Consider the following 22,151-nt stretch of genomic DNA (forward strand, 5'->3'; position numbering starts at 1 on the left):
AGTGGACCAGGGACCGATCTATTCGAAACAATCTTATTATGGTCCGAATTGCTTAAAATTTGGTACGTAAGTAGCTTTTTAGCATATATGATCCATTTTTTCCGAGAAGTGGACCAGGGACCGATCTATTTTAAAAAATTGTATTTGCGGTCCGATTTGCTTAAAATTCGGTACGTAGGTAGCTTTTTAGCATATATAATCCATTTTTTCCGAGAAGTGGACCAGGGACCGATCTATTCGAAGAAATCATATTTATGGTCCGATTTGCTTAAAATTCGGTACTTAGGTAGATTTTTACCTGGATAAGCTTATAGATTCCTGTTTTCCAATTTTAATGCAATTTCGAATATAAATAGCTTTGAGCAACGACCATATCAAGGGGCGAATTCGTGACTTGGCAAGATTTTTTTGCGCCAATCAGAAACAACGGATACTGTCAAAATATAATTATAATATATAATATATCTCAGCTAATATATATTTTGAAAGCCGTTTTTTAGTTTTCGCAAGGACGAGAGCGGCTGAACCGATTTTTTTGAAACTGCCACCTGCCGGACGTTTCCCAAGGATAGTTTTAGGCTAAACAAACATCTATATGTAAAGGGGGTGTGGCACTTCCCATACAAACCGAATTTCTCATGCTACATATCTCTGAAAGTGTGCATGGTAGAGTTCTGGAACTTGGTATGGAGATATACGAAATCAATCGCAATAAATCGAATTTTTATACTGCATATCTCTGAAAGTATTCAGATATGTATGTAGTTGAAATCAAGCCCATACTCATGGAGAAAATTTGGGCTATTTGAAAAGGGGGTGTGAGGCCTACAAACGTACCGACCTTTAGCTATCTTTGAATATATTTTTTAATTCATTTGTAGGTGTGTTGGTGAGTGAAATCCTCCTAAATGGTTGTTCGGATTTTAACGAAACTTTTGTGTGTTTGACTGGGTCTCTGGATGGTTTAGTTTCCCAATTTAATCCGACAGTTGGCGCTGTAGTTGAGTTATTACTAAAAATCTTATTTATGATCCTATTTGGATAATGTTTTAAATATGTATGCAATACTATTGTAAAAACGTGCTGCCAAGTGGTGCTGAAGTCGAGCTATTACTAAAAATAGCCAAGTGAGAAAAGGGGCCGTGAAGGTCAGATTAAATTGACCTGTTGCACCATTGAGTATACGAACGCTCCTGCGTTGCGATTGGCCCAATGGATGTGATTTTCCAATATTATTATGCGTTCAAACTTTTAAGGTATTTCGTCTGAAGTATATGTATATTGCATTTCTGTAGAATAATGATTCGCACCCATTTTGAAAGTGCCACCAACTATACTGTAAAGCTTCTAGGACATTTACTATACAACCGGGTCATCGTTGCCACCGTGCTATGAAATGCCGCACAACTGGAGAATTTCAAGAACTTCTTCACGGATATTTATTAGGTTATTTAAAGCGGCAAATGACCACCAAACCATAATCTTAGCAGACGAATGTGCCAATGAAAATCGTAAACGTGAATTGTTGGTGAAAATGTTGGACCAAAAAGTTTCAATAAAGTATATAAAAATTTTGGGCGTGACGAAGTTCGCCGGGTCTGCTAGTTGTACATAAAGGTATTGACTTTGTTTCTACAATTAAACTATTAGATAATCCGTGTTGTGTTATGCAAATCGTTGTTTTAGAAAAGCAGGATTTTGTGTGTCTTTCACGTATTTAGGTAATGTTTTAAGTATATTTCCCCTATCGGCCCTCAATATTTTTATTTGCATATTGTTTGTTAATATTTTAAGATCATAAAAGTGTTCAGTGTAGATGCATCGACGTGCAGAGGCTCGCGTAGTATTCCATAACGTAATATTTATTTTCTACAGTTTTTTTCATGTTTATTTTTTGATTTATCTACTTTCCTAATTCAAAATGTTTCTAGTCACAAGTTACCACTGCGAATTTTCTCGATTGCATGTTTTTGGGATTTGGCCAGATCGGTATGAGTCGCAAAAATTAATTAATTACAATGTATTAATTAAAATGTAAAAAATTTCCATTGTATTGACAAAGATCCAAACCCCAAAAATCAGCAGTTTTGAAAAATCATTCCAATTGGCTCGAAAACAAAGAAATCATTTCATTAAAATGTCATCCAACAGTTTCCACCACTTCAAATCGTGGGCGTCCGAAAATAGATTTACTTGAGCGTCGGCGAACATATCGGAATAAAATTTTTACCCTAAGGTAGGGCTGCCATAATCCTGAACCCATCTACCAGGACACACTGAAAATTAAATTTCGTAAAAATGCTACGAAAAACTTTCATAGTCTTGGTTTTTGTTCAACGTACGAAACTTTCGTCATAATACGAACACATTTTTCACAAAGAAACAAGATTTTACGAGCCATTCGAAAATATAACGGGAGGCATTTTTCCAGAACAATTTATAAAACCTTTCGTTTATTTTACAAAACATTTACGTAAATTACCGAACAAATCTCGGTACCAATAATTTTGTATTTTGTACGAAGGCATTCGCAATATTTACCATTCTAAAAGACTTACCGAATAAGAACTGAAAAAAGTGCTTCCCTCCATGCTTCCTAGAAAGGGGTATCCTATTTACAATTTTCAGGAATGCACTGAAGCAGTGGCGTAGCCAGGGGGGGGGGGGGGGGGGGTGGATTGGGGGATAGATCCCCTGCCCTTCGTCAGTGAAATGAAAGTTTTTATTTTTGAATTAATAACACAATACTACTTTACCCTTCCGATTTATAATTGTTTTTATTTCAGACTGCTGACAAATTATCTTTTAATGAATATAAAAAATTATCGGTTGGTGGATTATGTATTTGAATATTTGCGAAATACACTAGGCTATCTTGCTTAGTTTCCCACAGTGTTGGGAAATAAAATTGTTCTTTCAGTACGAAATCTATACAAAAACTGTACTTTTCGACTGTAAATTGTATCGACTTTTTAATTTGCTCATATGCATGCATGCATGATTTTTTGAATTCAGTACTACAACTTGACATTTCAAGTGCTTATCAAAACTTTATACATGTCAACTAGATTGGCCATTTATCTTAAAATTATATAATTTTAATTATTTGTTTATAAAAATGCAGTTTACACTTTAACAAAACCCGTAAAAATCCAAAGTTTAATCTTTGCGCAACATTAAACAAACCAACAAACTTTCGTAAAGCTCTTTAATCAGATTTCCTAGAAATACATATTTTCTAAAAGTTGTTATTAAAAAGTTTGGTGTTGTTTTAAGATTTTGTTGAATTATCCTATTTTTTACAAAGTGTGAAATTTGGACATATATGGTTTTTGTTAGATAGTAAGTTGTATTTTTATAAAAAAAAAAAATAAACATTAAAAAAACAAAAAAAAATAGCCGAATTTGGTCACAATGGCGTGTCCCTATTATTTTTCACATGACGGTATGTGGTCATGTCCAATCCTGCCCACTTTTACATATTACAGTTTTTACTCTTAACAGACCTTAGTGTAAACATTTTATCCCGATATGTCCATTAAAAGTATTTTTCGCCGCTGGTGTCAAATAGAAGTAAAATACATCAAAAGATCGCATACAATTTTTTTTTTAATTTTCTACCAAATTTATTTAATTTTACTGGGCTTCAAAGTCAGATGACAGTCAAGAAAATAACGAACAGAAAATACGTAACAGGTTGAAGAAGACAAACCAGCTGACTTTGTTTATGCTTTGTTTGTAAACAAACAAACGTTCATTGTTCGCTAGGAACATTTCAGAAGCTAAAACTTGGTTAGCTCTATCATGAAATCACATAGCAGGCAATCAAAAAGCATATAATATACCAAAGTTCGAGAAAATTTAATTTCTTTATCTACATAAATTGCAATCATATGGTAATGGATAATTTTTGCTGGCTAAAGTTTTTTCAGCACAAAATGAACATTTCTGTTGCTCCGAAAGAATGTTTTCTCTCTCAATTATTGAGTGATGGATAATTTTTTGGCATAATCGAACGCCTACTTTCAAACATATTTATGTAATAAATATTACAAATGTTTGAGCTATCGAACGCGGCTTCTGTCTGAAGCAGTAAATCTGCTACATGTTGTCTTCATTTTTATCTAAAATCATAAACAGACGGCAGCGTTGATCCGGATCAACTCGGGAATTAACTGCAATTGATTCGGATTAAGTCCGAGTTAATCCGGATCAACGCCTCCGTCTGTTTAAGCTTTAACGGCAGGCTTAAGAAAAGGGCAGCTCTGTGGCATTGGTATCTGATGATAGAATTCAGCGTGTAGGATTTGAGGAAGGCGGTAATCGATTCACGAAGATTGGCCTATCTATAATAGAGAATCATCTTTACATGCTCGAGGCTTCCTCGACAAAGTACTTTTGTTTTAGCGTATAATCTTGTTAAGATCGGTGAACCCCATTTGTGTGGATTTTTCACTATTTTACTTGTAATTCAAAATATTTCAATTTATTTTGTCTTATTGATTTCTAAATTAATTTTAAAGAAGATATTGGACTAACATTAAATGTTAGAGTATATATAATAATTACATATAATATTAAAAATATAATCGGTTTATTCGGTACTTTCTTAATTTGAAAAGGAGGAACCGGTTTTTACAAACGGTCGTTTTTGCAATAACTCCAAAAACCGGTTTTCTAAACATGCGAATCATCTAACACCCTAGTATTTACCAAGAACGTTCATATATATGGGTATAACCTTATTTTTAGAACCAGAATCTATCATTTGATATAGCATATGACGGAAATACATGAATATGTAGAACCCGGAGTACTTCGATTGGTAGCTTGCATCTCTAAGGGTGGTATTATCACTTGCGAAGCGAATGAATTTGGCGAAGCAAACGGTTTGGCGAAGCAAACGGTTTGGTGAAGTCAACGAAAATATGCATTAAGAATGTTTGCTTGTACCAGCTTGTGCAAGTTCTATGCATCGTGAACACTCTTCGCCAAATTCATTCGCTTCGAGAGAGATAATACCACCCTAAGCTATCAACTAAGGTGATCGAGTTTACGTAGCTATTTTTAATTTTGCCAATTATCGCTTTACATTTCTTATTATCAGAGCAATGAAACATTACATAAGTATATTTCTCTTCTTATCACTTTGAACTACTTTTCTATGAACCGTTCATTTGAACAAAACGTTATCTTATTTACAAAGTAATCCATCCGGAACGTCATCTTAATGACGTTTAAAAAATGTATATCCCGTAATCTATCTTTATCATACCCTGTAGGGAAACCCCGAGCTGGTGACCGAAATTTGTAGTTCCGTAAGAGTTCTTTATCGCCAAAAACGAACCAGACCGATAGTAACTAGATCGCTACCAGTTCAAAAGCAGCGAGACGTGGTATTATTAAAAACAATTTTATTTTTTTAAACCCATACCTAAAATTACGAATTTAGAACTGTATCGAAACTATAGAAAACCGGATTCAAAACGAACTAGATCGCATCTGGCGAATATTGAATTAGTTCGGAAGTAGCGAAAAAGGGATGCAGCGGAGGGCTTGTATACTTTAAATAGATTTTTGCTTGTCGGGTTTTTCGGTCAAATACGCTTTCAGTCTGCACTTCGTAGACGCTTTTTCATAGTTTGGTAATACAAAACTAAAATTTGTGTTAAAATTTTAGCATTTTGGGACTTTCTTGAATCTAACAAATAAAAGCAAGCGCCTCTGCAAATTCAGCTACAGCCAAAGGTATGTAAACGTTTTTTCAAATGCCCAATGTCTATCGATTTTATAACTGGTTCGGAACGATAGAAAACGGGATTCAAAGCGAACTAGATCCCTTCTGTCGAATTTAGAACTAGTTTTGAACTATAGAAAAGATAATGCAGCGGGGAATAATTTCCATTTCCTATGACATCATCGTGTTAAATTCACCAGTTGTTTGCATGCAAAAGAGATTTATCGCGCACTAGTAGTGGGTCTAAATTAACTAGAAGCGCACCAGTTCGGAACTAGAGATTTTCTCCACAGGGTAAGCACTGGGTCCACAACTCAGCGTTTAACCAGGAAGTACAACATTTCCATTTAATAGTCTCATTAATAGTAACATTGTTTATTTAGTTGTGCATAAATCTACAAATGCATACATAAGAATGCGCTTTAAGAACTTTTAATTAAATAATTATTTTGACGCATGTGCGCTCTCACCGACGAGAGATACAATGATAATTTCACTCGCAACTACATACATATGTACATATGTATAATTGACTGAAGGAGATAAGAAAATACTACCTCTAGCACTGCGACTGAGTGTACACAATTCACTGGTTTCTTATCTTCTTATTTAGAACTACATTCATACATGTATACATATGTATAATAAATAGTAATTAGATTTAAACCACTGTCTTTGTGATATTTTGTTTACGTTTTTAATAATTTTGATTGTAAATAAAATTATAGCACAAACAAATCTACATAAAGATAAATGTTTTACATTTCCAAAGAATTGTCTCCCACAAATCTTTCCTACGATATATATATGTATGTATGTACATACGACGCATGCCGTATGGGTATATGTGGTGATTAATTAGTACCCGACCCATCTCTAACGGGTACTATTAACGATTTTATGATATGTAGGCACTTAGTCAACGAAATTTCATGGGCGACGGTGCCACGTAGAGTAGGGCTGCCATAATCTTTAACCCATCGACCAGGACACTATAAATACAGTTTCTTTGGTTCTGGCGTTGCACTATTTTGAAGTAGTTTTGTGCCACAATCCGTAGAGCTGAATAATTGATAATGTGAAATGCTCAAGTTCTGAATTTTTTGTAGTTATAAAAGAACAAATTTCTCTTGACTGTGACGTAGAGTGGAAAAATGTTTGGCGCTTGCCTTACCATCATTAAGAAATTTCCACATATCCTACTATGCGCTTTATGATCATTTTTGCTATTTTGTATATGCATAACCTAATAATTTAAGTAGACTGTCTGAAGTGAAGTCATTCTAAAAGACCCTATAAGGACTGAAAAAAGAACTTCCCTGCACGCTTTCTAGAAAGGGGTTTCCTTTTTACAATGTACGCGATTGTACTAAAGTATATGTTTATATTATTTAGCATTACAAATAAGTAGGATTCAATCTATAAATAGGATTCAATAAGCATTTTAAGTCTCAATAAAAACTAATTGATCTGTATCTACCTAAAAAATTTTATCAGGAAGCTCTTCTTTGAGTAGCAAGAGCAGAAGCCCTTCAATTTGTGCCACTCCGTACGAAAAAGGAAGGAGAAAAGAATGAAGGTATTTCGGAAGAGATTCTAACTCATGAAATTATCTACTGCATAATACGTCAGCCATGTACTTGTTCAGGAACTTGCACGTTTTTGGCATTTGCCTGAAGATACAAAGTTAGATAATGAACTAAACAGAAATGAGGTAAACTCACCAGATATTCTTCAACATGTTAGAAAAAAATGTTTCATTATCGATTTTACAAAGCAAAAATCTGCTGAAAATTAGATGGGTATCTGCATTGATCTTCATTAAAAACCAGGAAAATTTACATGTGGACCAGGACACCAGGACAAATTGTTTAAGTAGGGACAAAACCTGGAAAACCAGCATTTCTGGCAGTCCTAATGTAGAGAGAATACTCGCTTCGAAGACCTAAGCACCTTGGTTCGAATCATAGCTCGCGCAAGTTTTTACTTTTTAAAAGCGACTAATCGCATTTTTGTACCCCTTCAGGTATAAAGAGGAACAATTAGTCTCTTCATAAGGAATGATTCAACAAAAGCGATCAATTAATTCCATATAAAGAGACCAAAAGTGGTATTAGTCGCATTTTTTGCAGAGTATCTACATACATATCTACTCAGCCAGCAGAGAAACGTAAATTTTGCCGAAGTGCGGTCTAGCACAATTTTCCGTATCCGCAAACGAATAGAAAACGACTACAGGTATCATTCTTTTTTTTATCCGGAAAACGTTCGAAAAGATGATGTGGCTGAGCGTGGAGAGGAGCTTGCCGCTATTTGTTAACTTCCAGAAGGTGCCGGATTCGAATTTCGTCAGGCGCATCCTTAATATCCGTTTCACAAACAATTTTCGGTACTTGTCTGTACATATGTACGTTTCTGCCGCACACTTTAGTGGGAAAACGCATCGTCAAAGTATTCACTATGGGTCCACTTATGAAATAAGGTTAAATGGACTACACAAAGAAAAAAGTAACTTGACCTTTTCCAAACACCGTAATTTTCGGGGTTTTCATGTTAACGATTTGAAAATTTTTAAAAGAAAAAGTATTTTAAAAAGCATTTTCACACTATCATATATAGTTCACGGCGCATTCGTAGTTCATAAACAAATCAAATAATTTTGCCACGTAAAATTTGTCAATAAATGCGAAATTAGCAACAGCACAACTAGTTTCAAAAATTTGCTATCATAATTTCAAATTTCTTAATCAGAATTTTTAGAAATGTTTTGTACATGCATTTTTATAGTCAAGTTGTGGATTTTCTTCGATCTAAAAATACGAGTATTTTAGAACGTAAGTGTTTTGTGTGGATGAAAATGCGAAACGTCAAACGTTGACTTTATGTACTGCAATTAGATGAGCTATAAAACTTCATACCCAAAAGTTCTCAGTCAGCCTGGTAATACGCAGTCATGTTTTTAACCGGCGAAGGGCTGAGAAATTTATTTCTTAAGTAGCGTTATTAGCTTGAAGTGTGGCCCTGCATTCTGGGTTTGTAAATCAATGGAAAATAATTGGGGTATTCACAACGGTGTCGTAAGTATCGAATTGTTGTATGTCGTAAACTTTAAACGCCTAAAAAATATATTAAGCAAAGTACCATCTAAGTCATATTATGAATTTTCGCAGTGCTAAAAATATGTAGTTGGTTTTGGTTTCAAGTTCTCTAAACATTTATTTAAGCTTTTAAAGTTTACAACATACAACAGTACCATACTTACGGCACCGTTGTGAATCCCACAAATATTCGTCACAGTTACCAAGCACTTCACGGTGCATGTAGGAGTATTTGTATAATAAAACCGGTAAAAATTCAGATTTATCAACTTTGATATTCTCTTTAAACATATTATTTCTCAAGCTATATAACCAATCAATATGTTGGAAGGATTTTTGACTACGTCAAATAGAACACAGATCTTCAATAGTGTTATTGAGCTTTGTAACACGATTTGTTTGTTAGGAAAAATTCAAAAACTACAATGCTTAAGCGGTAGAAGTTATAGCAGCTATTTCGGAGATCACCACATCTCCTCATCAGACTTCTTTTTTCTAGACTTTCAGCAGGGATCGAACCCGCGGCATCGGTGAAGCCAATTCCTTCTTCACTTGGTCTTTCCATCGCTGTGGGAGCCTCCCTCTTCCTCTTCATCCACCAGCGGGTTCTGAGTTGAATACTTTCAGAACTAGAATGTCGTAGTCCATTCGAACGACATGATCGGGCCAGCAGGGACGCTGTATTTTAGTTCGATGCTCCATGTCTATGTCGTTGTAAAGCTTCCAGCTTATCGTTCCAAGTCTACGGTACCCGCCGACGCCAAAGCGTAAAGGCCCGTAAATCTTCTTTCGAATACTCCTAGAGCCACCTCATCGGACGCGGCATGATGAGTGCCTTAAAGAGCGTGGTTTTCGTACGTCGACGTTTACGTGACGTTTACTCCTGAATCGCCTACTCAGGCCAAAGTAGCTGGCTAGAGCGATTCTGCGTTGGATTTCCATGCTGACATTATTATCGGTGTTAATGCTGGTTCCCAAGTAAACGAAATTCTCTACTTTCTCGAAATTTTAACTGTCAACAGTGACGTAGGTGCCAAGGCGCAAATGTGCTGGCTGTTTGTTTGATGAAAGGAGATACTTCGTCTTGTCCTCGTTTACCACCAGACCCATTCGCTTTGCTTCCATATCCAACTTGGAAAAGTCAGAACAGATTTCGCGGTTTTTGTTAACGATGATGTCGATGTCATCGGCATAAACCAGCAATTGCACGCTCTTGTAGTAAACTGTTCCTGAGCGGTTCAGTTCTGCAGCTCTTGTTATCTTCTCCAACATCAGATTAAAGAAGACACATGAAAGGGAGTCGCCGTATGAGTTTTGAGGGGATGCCAAATTCAGACATAACAGCGTATAGGCAACTCCTTTTAGTGCTCTCAAAAGCGGCTTTAAAGTCGACAAATAGGTGGTGAGTGTTGATCCTTTTCTCGCGGGTATTTTCCACGATTTGGCGTATTGTGAATACCTGGTCTATGGTGGATTTGCCAGATCTAAGCCCACACCGAAAAGGCCCAATCAGTTCGTTGACGGTGGGCTTCAGTCTTTCACACAATACGCTCGATAAGACCTTGTAGCCTATGCTTAGAAGGCGGTAGTTGGCGTGAATGGCGGGGTCACCTTTCTTGTGGATTGGGCAGAGCACACTTAAATTCCAGTCGTCGGGAATGCGTTAATCTGACCATATTCTGCACAAGAGTTGATGCATGCACCTTATCAACTCCTCGCCGCCGTACTTGAATATCTCAGATGGCAGGCTGTCAGCTCCAGCAGCTTTGTTGTTTTCCAGTCGCGTTATTGCTATACGTACCCCGTCATAACAGACTGCGGGCTCGGGTTCTTCTTCTCCAAAACTTTCCGTGCTACTACCATTTAGTAGGGCGGAAAAGTGTTCCCTCCATAAGTTAAGTACGCTCTGGACATCAGTTACTAGGTCGCCATTATTGTTCTTACAGGAGTACGCCCCGGTCTTGAAACTTTCCGTAAGTCGCCTAACTCTCTGGTAAAATTTTCGGGCATTCTTCCTGTCGGCCACCATTTCAAGCTCTTCGCACTCACGTATTCCGGCCTCTCTCTTCTTATTGCGGCAAATACGTCTCGCTTCCCTCTTCAGATCCCTATAGCGGTCCCCTGACACTCCTCATCGTACCAGTTGTTCTTTCGGGCTCGCTGAAATCCGACTACTTCTTCGGCGGCGGTACTTAATGAGCGGGAAATGTGGTTCCACTGCTCGTATATGTCGGTTTGTTGAAGAGTTCTCTCTGACAGCAGGTGTGACAGTCGAGTAGCGAAAGCACTGGCTGTCTGTTGTGATTGCAGCTTTTCGACGTTAAGCTTTCCTTGCATATTTGGGCGCACATTTTTTGCTGCACAGAGGCGGGTGCGTATCTTGGCTGCAACAAGATAGTGGTCCGAGTCGATGTTTGGGCCTCGGAGTGTGCGTACGTCTAAAACACTGGTTTTACCTGACTTAAAACGTTGAAAAGTTTATTTTACAATTAATACATTGGAAAACGCTACGTTTACTTCTGAATTGACGACCGCACTCAAAAATGGCTAGCCGTGTGGTTTCACAGTTAACGTCGAATGAATCTTTATTCTTTTCTTAAAAAATAACAAGCGGTACTTACTCGCTAGGGTTAAAGCTATTTGTCTTACTCGCTAGGATTATAACTAATCTTAAGGTCTAGTTACTTAGCATACGACATGTATTACACCTAAGGCCTATTCACGCCCTACGCGTATAAAGCCTAAGCCCTATTCACACACCCTACGCTACTACTACAACTTGGCCGTCCTGATGAAATAGAATCACCCGATTCTATGCCGTTGCATGCTAGTACACTGCATTACCAACTTTTTTCGATTCCCTCTGCTGTTTTACTAACATTTGACTTTCTGCACTCGTACCAAGGTTTAAGATTTGTAACTGACCAAACCCCTTTGTAGGGTATTTGGGTTTGTTGGAAGCCTTCCTCTACCACGGTGCGATCGTTTTCTAAGACCTTGAATATATTATACGGTCCCTTGAACTTTGGGATCAACTTGCTTGATTGCCCTTCCTGTTAACTGATATTAGAAATTGCCACATAGTCTCCTATATCAAACTTACGAGACTCTCGACGCTTGGCGTCTGTGTATGCTTTATTATAACTTTGCGCATTCAGTTGTGTGACTTCTGCCTTTTCCCTTATGATCTCTATTGTTTTGTTACTGGATGCTTGAATCCAGTCTAGAATGTTTTCTCTGACGCTATCTATTACTTTACCCCGTTGCTGTACGCCAAACAACATTATACTAGGCTGTTCTCTAATTGCTTTATGGACGGTGTTATTTATGGATTGTTCAACTGATTCTAAGACTTTTTTCCACCCCATATTTTTCTCTGAGTCAACCATCTTCCTATCATCGGTCCTAAACTTCTATTTATGATCTCGGCATGACCATTTGCTTGGGGTGAGCCTGTCGCTACTTTTACATGTTGAACATTGTTGTCTTCTAAAAAATCGCTAAATTCTTTAGAAGTGAAGCAGGTGCCCCGATCTGAAACTATAATTTTCGGCCTACTGTTTTCTTTTTTACTGTTTTTTTTCTTGTTTGAAAAAGCTATACATTTCAAACAGTTGCTCACATGTAAGACAGCCTTTTTTCTTACCTTCGGGAACCAATAGCTTTTCCCTATTGTCTCCACCACTTTTCTATGCCTAAATGCCCCATCTCATCATGGTATCTATACAGGACATGCTGTTCCATGGACTCCGGTACGTAAAATAGCAAATCCTCACCTGTTTTTGTAAACGATTACATTTCGCATTTCGTACTGACTACTTTCTGTAGCTTCTAGTCCCTTTTTTATCCCTGCTTTTCGTCTCTATTTTGACATATTATTAGATTTTCTTCAAATGTGTTTGTTTGGGCTATCAGTACATTGCTCTGATTAGTGCATCCACGTGTTGCATTCGTTTGCCTTCCCTGTGTTCTAGCTCAAAATCAAAGTTTTGGAACTCGAGTGCCCACCTAGCTATCCTTGGGTTTATGTCTTTTTTGTTAAGGGTCAGTGGTAAGTAGTTACAATCGGTGACAATTTTGAATTCAACGCCCTGCAAGTACATCCTGAACCTTTTTAGCGCGTAAATTATTGCTAACGTTTCTAACTCGAAACTGTGATATCGAGACTCGACGTCAGTTGTACGTTTGGAAAAATAAAAAAACCGGATGTAGTTTATTATCCTTTTTTTCTGAAGTAATATAGCTCCGAAACCTAACGCACTTGCATCACAGTGGAGTTCTGTGGTGTCTTGAGATCATATATGGCTAAAACAGGGGACGCCCTCAATTTTCTTTTTAATGCATCGGACGTTTCTACTTCTAATTGACCGAATCGAAATTTTTAACATATAAATTTTTGACATATAAAAAAATCCCAAAATTTTCATCTTTACACATTCATGTTTCTGGCATGCGAGGGACGATATGTACAAGCCGATTTGTTTTACAAAAATTATATAAAAAGCAGACGTATCGGTTGCTCGGCAAACCGGGTAATCGTTTCTACAATTATTTCACATTGATTCGCTAACACAAATTTTCGATGTATTCTTAAAATGCATAAACCTAAAGGTAAATTTTGTAGGAAATTAAAGCAATAATTTATTAAAACTAGTAGTAACCCCCAAAATACGGGTGTGCAATAAGCTCAAAATTTATTTAAAGAACTTCGTGAAAGACAATAATTAATCTTGCATTGCTAGTGTTGTTCCGATACGAGTAACTACAAGTAGTCTCTATTAATCGGTGTGATCCCCTAGTTTTGCCGGAAGATGCATACCATCCTGCTCTTGAGTTAAACTACGAAATCATAAATGAAATACATAATAATAAGTCAAGTTCAAGTACTAGATATGTTTTTGCGAAAGCAAATTTCAGGAAAATTAACAAAGAACTTTCAAAGTTATCTTGGCCAATATATAGAGATGACGTGGATCGTAGCGTTGAGCGCTTTAATGATACTGTTTTCAATTTGTTTCGAAAGTATGTGCCAATACGTAATATTGTTCATGAAGAACCAATACAATTATGGTTCACTAAAGAGCTTAAAAAATTGAAAAATAAAAAGTCGCACTCTTTTAAACTGTATAAAAGAACGGGCTTACACAGTGATTACCTAAGGTACTCAGTTTTGCGGCATAGCTACTTTGCATTAAATAAGAAATGTTATAATTCATATTTATGTAAAATTAAGAAGAATTTAATTAACAATCCTAAATCATTTTATGGTTTCGTAAATTCAAAGCGTAAGGCACATGGTTTTCCGTCCGCTATGCATTATCGCAACACTGTACCTAGCGACAGCCAACTCATTGCCAACATGTTTGCTCGGTTCTTTAGGTCCAATTATTCTGTAGACTTCCCTATAAGTGGAGACTATCCGTACGAGCTTTGTCCAATCAACTCTGCTTATATTCCAGTAATATCTTCCGATGAAGTTTTACACTCTTTAAAAACCTTAAAAGCGTCATTTAGGCCTGGACCTGATCATATTCCGACCTGTTTTCTTAAAAACTGCGCTGAGAACATCTGCGAGCCTTTAACAACTCTATTCAATTTGTCACTTAAACATGGCGTTTTTCCGTCAGCCTGGAAGGAGTCTTTCATAATACCACTTCACAAAAACGGCAGCAGGTCGTCTATAGAAAACTATCGAGGCATAGCGAAACTCTCCACTATACCCAAATTATTCGAAGCAATTATTGTTAACCAGCTGACATATTCTATATCTTCTTCAATTACACAATCTCAACACGGGTTTTCTAAAGGAAAATCTACTATTACTAATTTATTGGAGTTTACAACTCATGGTCCGATTCTGTTCCTGATATTCATTAATGATATTTCTTCTATAATAAAACATTCAAAAATTTTAATGTATGCCGATGATGTGAAACTTTTTAAAACATTGTCCTCTATCGAAGAAAGGTCTTTGTTACAAGCGGATCTGAACAACGTGGTTAGTTGGTGTAATACAAACTATATGCCACTAAACCTTCAAAAATGTAAAGTTATGTGTTTCTCTCGGAGGGCTGTTCAACCAGCTGTTTATTCAATATCAAATTATAATCTGGAGCAGGTATCCAATTTTGTCGATCTAGGTATCACAATGGATTCCAAACTCAATTTCAACCATCATATTAATGTTACAGTCAATAAAGCCAAAGGCGTTTTTGCATTTGTAAGGCGATGGTCAAAAGAGTTCAAAGATCCTTATGTTACAAAAGCTCTTTTTACCAGTTTAGTTAGACCTATACTAGAATACGGATCTATTGTTTGGAATCCCCGCTACCAAGTTCATTCAGAAAGGATTGAATCAATTCAAAAACAATTCTTGCTTTTTGCATTGCGTAATTTTAACTGGGATTCAGATTACAATCTCCCCCCTTACACAAGTCGTCTAAAGCTCATAAATTTGCCTACACTCGCAAGTCGTAGAGAAATGCTGGGTATAATATTTATCGTAAAATTAATGACAGGCTTGATTAATAGCCCGGCCCTCCTGGCTGAGGTAAATTTTAATGTTCCTTCTCGAGTGTCAAGACACTTTCGACCTCTATTTTTAAAGCCATGCAAAACTAATTTTGAACTAAACGAATCATTCCGTGGTTTATGTCAAGATTTTAACTGTCATTCCAGCACGTTTGACGTATCGGACTCGATTTTTACTATAAAGAAAACTATTATTTCCACTCTCAATAATTGAAATACTATCTTTAGCATATCCAATCAGCTGATGAATTTGATTCTGTAGCTGAATAGTTTTAGATCTCGACACTTAACAAACTCCTGTTTCCACTACTCGGCACGAAAAAACTAAAAAAAAAAAAAAAAAGTTTCCGTACGTCATGCGGACTGCGCCCCTCGTATCGGTTGGGCGGGAATGGAGGGTAAAAAGCCGTTGGGATTAATTAATTAATTAATAATAATTACCCGATACTTTCTTCAAGTACTGAGTACTTTTTGTACTCGAATCCTTCCCGCAAGTACTTAGGTGGGTATCGAGTACGCGATTAAAGTATTACTTGCTTTTCCAAATATTCTGAGTTTCGGTTCTGACAATATATGAATCATGCTGTTGTGGTTTTTGCACCACGTTAAGTTGGCTAATAAAGAAAGTGTCAATTCCTGCTCTCCCGTACTAGTCAATTATTAAAATTTTGCAAGATACAAACGTGTGGCTACTTTTTCGGTAAGTTTTGGTCGGAGAGTACTCGAACCGATTCTGTTTTTCTTCACATGACATAAGTATTTACAATGAGTTCGATATGAGTAAGTATCGAGTACTTCTCCCCGATACATTTGTGGAATCGATAATTTTCTTCAATATTTTTAAAGAGTACAGGTATCGAGTACAAGGTCATATCGGAACAACACTATGTATTGCTAGACACCTGATAACCCAGGATAAGTTTTAAGTTCTTAAAAGACATTACTCTACTCTAAGCTTCGTGCAGTGGGCCATGAGAAAACCGTCATCTTTAAGGTATAGTCCAACCTTTCCCAATATCTGGTATTAGTCTTAATCTGAAATGCAATAATCATTGAAAATTTGCGCCGTTTCTGGCGAAAAGCATTTAATATCACACTTTCAAACTAAAGCTTTCTTAACCCTAGAAGCCTAATCTATTTGGGAGTAACGTAAGGCCTTAACATACGCCTGACAGGCTTATGTACTTAAAAGATAACCTGTGAGCTAAAATATACTTAGAACTGCCTTACTTTTTAAAGAATATTGAAGTTGTAAGTTTGACTAATAATAAACCATAGTTTTATTAATAAAAACTATAACCACATTTATTTAAAACAACAAAATAAAAAGTAAATTTTGTGTTAAAATTAAGAAAAGGACCCAGCCGTATACGCCTCGCAGACGTAGATTATACTTTTGGGGTTAACACATTCAGTACAAAAATTCAACCACTGGTTCTAAAAAATTTTAAATATGTATACCGGCTAATTTTGGATCGTTCATTTTAAAAATCACATACAAAAATGTGTAAAGCTTTGAGGTTTGCGGTCATTCTGGGTCCTTTTTAATGGTCAGTGATATCCAAGGTGTTTAAAAAATAAAGGGATCACAGCTATTTTTATTTTTTGCTTTCGTGAAAGATATTTCAAAACTATGAATAATACCTAATAACTTTTCCGAATCTCAATTCCATGAAAATATGGCTAATATTTTTCAATAGGTTATATTTCTCACTATCGACTTTTCTGCCGCTTTTTACTTTTTTGACAAACACGGTCAACTGCAACTGCAGCTCGCACTTTAGTTTGATATATAGCTCAATTCTGTCGCTGCTACAGATCGGCCTAACTAAGTCGTATGACTGAGCGATTATATATAGATACTAAAGGCCTGAACTACAAAACATAGCGACATGTAACACATCATGCAAGTGCCAGTTTATATCATGTCGCTTATACATACATGTTTAAAAGTGATATATGAAGACATTGCCGAATAAATTCAAATCAAATCATGCATGTCAACAAAAGAAACACATGTGACATATTCAGCATTATTATTTACATTGAATATACGGGAAGAGATTTTCCGAATTTTGCAAGCTCCTACTATAGTAAAATTTATTAAACAATTATCTAATTAAAAATCGATATACATTTAGATACAAGGCAGGATTAAACAGTATTAAAAATATGCTGCAGAAACACAACAGCAAACAACAGCTGAGCTAAGAAGCAAATGACATGCTATAATAATATGTTTGAGATGGAATGACATGGCATAGCAATGCATGAAATTTTTGAAAATTACATTTTAATAGATACGCTGGGAAGAAGTTAAGAAAATGTTTGAATTTATATTTGAAATCTGAAAACTATACCTTTCATGAGCATGTAATGGTATTATAACTTTGGTCCGATATTTGTAAGTACCAGAATAAGAAGAGATATACTCATGAAAATGTGTACTTATGTACATATGTGACCAGAACATCGAGCTGAGCCGACTTAGGCATATGGCAACCGAACTTCAGTTGGGTGGCCACTGGCTGAAATGGGTTTACAGATGGCAACTGCATGCTGGCAACTGAGTTGCTATATTGGCAACTACAATTTTGTGGTCGCTGCGGTAATAATCGAAGATTTTATACCTACATATAAGGTAAACTTCAAAGTCTAGAGGGGGGCTCGAGCCTCCCCCCCTGCCCCTACGTAGCGACGCCCATGGGCGTATATTCTCTTTTGCTAAATAATCATCTAATATTTTTTGCAGTTCCAAATTTTCATTGTATGACAACCTCCTAGGAGCACAGCTGAACGGCTTATTGTCTTCCAAAACCAAACGCATTTCTTTTTTAACACTGGGTATAGTTGGCCGTTCCGCACATAGGTATTCTTTGCGAAACAACTCCTGAAAACGTTCTTTATCTTTACTACTAATTTTATCTCCAACCACATACTCAACTTTGTCTGTATAATTTATTTCCATTCCTAGTATTTCGCTTATAGCTTCACTAATTTTATCGCACGCACTGTTTTCGCTAACACCTTTTCTGTTATCAATATACTACTAGTAAGGGAGATAGTTTTCAAAATGTTTCGTTTTGGCAACTCGATTGTGCGAAATGCTCTAACGACCTCGTTGGCAGTTTTAAAGTTCTGCATTTTTGTCTGGATTTGCAACTGCCTATCTGGAATTCCGTCTCCCAAATACTCGACGAACTCTTCTTTGCTGAGGTTAAGGCCGCTGCTTAGGAGTCGTTTGTCGTTGGAATAATTCCCGAAGAATTCACCGAATTTCCAATAGCGCCTTTCAAATTTTCTGCGTACACTTAGTATGTTGTCTTTTTACGCTATTATTGCTGCTAACTCAGCGAGTACTTTACAAACGCTCCTCGTAAACATCAAGTTTGTGTTGTACCACGACAACTTTAGGCGGACGATTATTCCCAATGCTTCGTCACTAACTTTCATCATTTGTTGAAAATACAGCAATTGGGACCACCATGTACCAAAATCGTCGACACCATCATAATCTGCAACCAATTCCTTCAGGGTTTCAAACGGAGCTTCGGGTTTCGTGTTGCTTGCCGTAACGACCGTCTTACTTTTCTCTCTCTCTAACTCCAATTTCAATTCGAGTAGCTTAATCTGACTTTCTAGCAACTTTATTTTGTCTGCATCGTTGGACAAGTTTGGCGCACTGACTGTGTTGCTGGGGTTACACACGATTTCCCGGCCTAATATCTGGTGGTCAAATCTTCCGCTACGTAGGCGCATCGACCCGTTATTTTCTTGCTGATGCTGCTCACCGTTACCACTTTTACCACCAGTATTAATCGCACCTTTGAAATTCCCCGTATTAACGTTGTTCGCCCCGTTGCCGTTATCTGGGTATTTACCCGTTTTCGCGCCATTGTCCTTGTCCGCACCTTTGTTATCCGCTACTTTTCTATTACTCGTACCGCTGTCGTTCGCTTCATTTCCGATACTTGCACCTCTACGGTTATTCGCGCCTTTGCTAGTCGCACCTTTTTTCACCGCACCGTTGTCGTCAAGACTTTCCGAAACTTCGCCACTTCCAATCTCCAGTACTTCAATGATTTCATCTCCAGTCTCGGTATCCCCTGGGCATAGTCCGCGTGCCTCAGCCGAGAGGTCATTAAGCCGTGCAGCGAGGGAAGCTTTGGCCCCGCTCGCGTTAAGGCCAACCGCCGTACACCACGCTTTCAACTGGAGAAGCGTATACTTCTCGGCACTTATGCTTTCCGGATTCATTTTCGGGTTTTAAAATTTACTTTCTAGATTGGATGGGTTCAAGACCACTTCTGATGAAAAACGTCACGTTTACCTCTGAATTGACGACCGCACTCACAAATGACCAGCCGTGTGGTTTCACAGTTAACGTCGAATGAATCTTTATTCTTTTATTCAAAGATAACAAGCGGTACTTACTCGCTAGGGTTACAGCTATTCCTCTTACTCGCTAGGATTATAAATAATCTTAAGGTCTAGGTACTTAGCATACGACATGTGTAACGCCTAAGGCCTACTCACGCCCTACGCGTATAAACCCTAAGCCCTATTCACACACGTGTATATGCAACCCTACGCTACCTCTACAACATTTTCTATTTGTTATACCCGATCGCACTCGGGCAGAAGGATATAAAAACTTCGTTTGCCTAGCAGTCTCTTTTTTGCAACATAATAAAATTATAGCTTAAAAACCTAAAACCTCCCGATTAATATTGCCATTCGTACTGTAATTAGGTATGTAACTTGAGAATAGAAATCGCTGCATCTTTTAGGCGCATCAATATTACATAGTTACATCCCGAGCTAATAAAAGGAAGGTAAAAATAATCTGATTGACTTGTGCGGTTTCGCCCGAACTTATACATATTTCCTTGTTCAAATGGGATTTGTTTATTCCTGTTGATTAGTTATCTCCGTTTATGGTAGCCGTCTCCTCAAGTTAATCCACATTGTAAACCGCATACTGAATGCTTCCATAATGTGTACTCCGCTCTCTCCTACGCTCTCTTCTGACACCAAGCACGTGAATCGCTTTGTTTTGATACCTATTTTTAATTACTTCTGATTATAAATACAATTGTAGCGGGCAGTGGAACCAGTAAGCATTGTCTATGTATCGCCATATAGGTATACAGTACATATATGTATATGCATGTGGCCAAACTGATAGGTAAACATGTTACTGTTATCATGCTGCGATAGTAAAGTAATCAACATTTGTACAGACATATGTAGCCTATCAAGCAAATGATTTTGTTTTATCACCATAATTACATTACCATGTCGTGATAACTTGATTTTAATTCTTGGCAGTCTTATATTTTCATGTCAGATTAACTTCAGCATTTAACAAACCAACATCAAATATCGGTAGAATCTTCATTAGATGAAATGTAATCCAACCTAAAATAAAACGACAATTTAGATCGACATAATTCAGTGAATGTTTATACGTGCATCGATCGTTGAACGCGCATCATTATCCAACTTTTATGTTTGGAATAGTGATACGGCACTAAATAATTCACGGTATATGTAGTTAGTTATAAGCCTGTAAATAACCATAATCGTGCGAAAATGATGAAGTATAACTGATTAAATCAATGGTGCTTTTGGAATAATCTTTAAAGTTTCCAAAGTAATAATAATGCTTAGAAATATTAATATCCGATTGAGTTTCCGAAACATTTGAAAGGGTTTGGAAGATTCGTTGCAGTACAGTAAGCATATTGATCAAGTAGTGTCACAAGAGAAAAATATTACAGTGAAACCCGCTTAAGTAGCTAACCGGCTTAAGTAACCAACATTTTTGGGCACCGTGAATATTTTAATGTAATCTGAAGAAAATGCCTCTCTTAAGTACCTCCCCGCCTAAGTACCTAAATTTTTCGTACCCCATTTACCCTTTTACTTATAATTTTCCCCTTTTATGTGCTCCCGCATCATGTCCGGCCGAAAAAATTCTTAAAAATCAACGGTAACTTTTAGCCACTTGAAACCTGCACATTATTACACTAAAACTGTATGGGCTATAAACACTTCCGAAAGTTTGATATTTTGATAAAAATTTGATGATTTTTTTCAGTGTTCTAAAACATTTTAAGCTTAGGTTTGTATGGTATTTCGTAGGGAATGAACTGTGGTGTTATTTGGAAATATCTTAAAAATTAATAAATAAGCATAAGTGGCAAACCACATCAGTTTGAATTTGGTCCAATGATAGATATGTCGAACAATGTATGTGTGTATAAATATGTATAATCAATGACTTTAAGGAATTAAAATCTTGTAAAAATTACATAACCTTGTTTTCTCGTTTTTTTTTAATAGCTTTGGTTTATGTATTTATGTGTTTAAGTAATGCTACGATCTTAGTTTGAACTGTGGCAACCTATTAAAAATATTTTTTAATTGGGGATCTGTAAAATATCTTCCATTTGATACCCATATTATGATGTTTTGACATCTTTAGCGCGAATAATAACATCGAGTCTGTCCAGGAATGCTTCGCATGTTGAACGAATGTCGTCTAGTGAGAAAATGCACTGAGCAGTGCGTTAAAATAACTCAACAAATCTTCAGTGAAAAGATGTTAAACGATGCTTTATTACCTTGGGCACGAAAAAAAATCGGGGGTTTTGGGAGTTAAACTATGTGTCAGTCAGTGGCGGACCCACGGGGGGTGTTTTAATATGGTGCATATGTATGTATAATATGGCGTCCATATTTTTTTCGTGCCCACTAAAGCAAGGTTTAACTACCCAGTT

At 36.8% G+C, this 22,151-nt stretch overlaps 1 protein-coding gene across 5 annotated transcripts in view; it reads left to right on the plus strand.

Moving 5' to 3' along the window:
* LOC118738045 (carcinine transporter) overlaps positions 1-22,151 on the plus strand; it is a 43,508-nt gene that overhangs the window by 5,511 nt on the left and 15,846 nt on the right. The window contains exon 1 of one of the 5 annotated variants that reach the window (XM_036468939.1): positions 20,641-20,913. The exons of 2 other annotated variants lie outside the window; for them this stretch is intronic. The gene's annotated coding sequence lies outside the window, so the exon portion shown is untranslated. Of the gene's footprint in view, positions 1-20,640; positions 20,914-20,949; positions 21,023-22,151 lie in introns of those variants that run through there. 2 more of the 5 variants (XM_036468935.1, XM_036468938.1) reach the window with 2 other exon arrangements.

This window comes from Rhagoletis pomonella, unplaced genomic scaffold (assembly GCF_013731165.1).
Source record: "Rhagoletis pomonella isolate Grant_MI unplaced genomic scaffold, Rhpom_1.0 Rhpom_scaffold_00004, whole genome shotgun sequence".
Classification (NCBI taxonomy): Eukaryota; Metazoa; Arthropoda; class Insecta; order Diptera; family Tephritidae; genus Rhagoletis; species Rhagoletis pomonella.